Source organism: Poecilia reticulata, linkage group LG21 (assembly GCF_000633615.1).
Source record: "Poecilia reticulata strain Guanapo linkage group LG21, Guppy_female_1.0+MT, whole genome shotgun sequence".
In the NCBI taxonomy this organism is placed as follows: domain Eukaryota; kingdom Metazoa; phylum Chordata; class Actinopteri; order Cyprinodontiformes; family Poeciliidae; genus Poecilia; species Poecilia reticulata.
In genome coordinates this window covers 388,081-389,559 of record NC_024351.1, presented here as the reverse complement: position 1 = coordinate 389,559, position 1,479 = coordinate 388,081, and the positions used below count along the sequence as shown (strand labels likewise).

Here is a 1,479-nt window from a genome sequence, read left to right as displayed (position 1 = left end):
TTAACTTTTTACAGATGATAATTACGTTTTATGTTTGACAGTTTTATTACTAGTCTATAAATGATCAAGGAGTAAAAACGTTTATTGTATTTTATTATAGTTTTAAATTTAAAGAATTTGTCTAAATTACTGTTGCTTGTAATACCTTATTTTCACCAAAAGATGGCGACAAATAGCAGTGTAATAAAACCCCAGGGAACAGAGATCGTTTATAAACATGATGCGCGTCAGTTTCTACAGTGTTTACCTGAAAAGATGAGTTTCTTTAAAAACATTAAATAAAAGGTATTTAAATTGTTTATAAAACACATGTAAATCAATTGTATTATAAATAATTAAACAACGCAGATGTAGCCAAAATTAACTAAAATTCAAGTAATGAAAATGAGATGTAAAAATAACCCTCATGATTCCATTTTAAAGTTTAATCTGCTTTTCGCCAGTTAAGTATCATTGACCTGAATATATAAAGGGCTAAATAGGGACAAAACTTGAAAATTAATAATGTCTATAAATAAACTCTGTACAACACATAAGAACTATGCAAAACTTTATCATTCCTCTAAAAATATATTTCTCCTCTTTCTGCTCCTCTCAGAAATCCCCTCAGAGTAAGCCCTCTCCCCAGTCTCTGGTCATGGGTTTTTGCTCGGAGTGGGCCCTCCCCGCTCTGCAGGATCGTCTCCTCAGATCCGCCGCTCGGACCGCCGCCGCAGTTCGGCGGAGAAAAGCGGCTCAATCCTCGGCCTGGAGCTGCTGGTCCGGCCGGAGGACCGACACCTTTGGACTCGCAGGGATTGCTGCAGGAGCCGGCTGGTTCCGAGGGAACGGTTCGTGTGGGGCTCGGTTCTGGATGGACTCTGTGGAATCGGAGGTAGTTTTGAACTTTTTCTTGTTTCAAACTCTAAAACAGTTTGATGCTGTCAGACATGCAGCTGATTTCTTCCTCTGTGGTAATTCATTCATTATGGTTCTGCTGGTTCGGGTCCAGATGTTCTGCTGGTTCTGAAAGAGTTAAACCGTCGATGGTTCGTGGAAAAATGTGACCTGTGACCTTCCTGATCGATTTGATATTAATGATGAAATACTAGAGAGGACGGGTTCTGTGGGTTCTGTGGGTTTGACGGAATAATTCACCAAAATGAGTTAAACTAATGGAGTTCAGGTTCAGAAGAACATTAGTGGGACGGACCGGACCGGACCGGACCGGACCGGGTCCACCAGAATCCGTCTGTAGGAAATAAATGTGGAAAACATGGTGAGTCGCTTTGAAAAGCTTTTTGTGTCCAACAGGATCTGAGAGGAACCGACGATCTGGACCCAAAGATTCACTGAACAAACCGGACCGAGGTCCAGGACGGGAGACCTTCAACTGACAAGAGTCACTAAGCTGCTGTTGGTGAGGAGAACCGGGTTCTTAAACCGAACCGGGTTCTGAACCTGAACCGGGTTCTGAACCTGAACCGGGTTCTGAACCGG

The 1,479-nt window shown here is 42.1% G+C and overlaps 1 protein-coding gene across 1 annotated transcript in view; it reads left to right on the top strand.

The window, feature by feature from the left end:
• Positions 1-319: 319 nt before the first annotated feature.
• LOC103457088 (serine/threonine-protein kinase D3) overlaps positions 320-1,479 on the top strand; it is a 25,024-nt gene continuing 23,864 nt past the window's right edge. The window contains exons 1-2 of the mRNA XM_017302089.1: positions 320-874; positions 1,294-1,399. The gene's annotated coding sequence lies outside the window, so the exon portion shown is untranslated. The remainder of the gene's footprint in view (positions 875-1,293; positions 1,400-1,479) is intronic.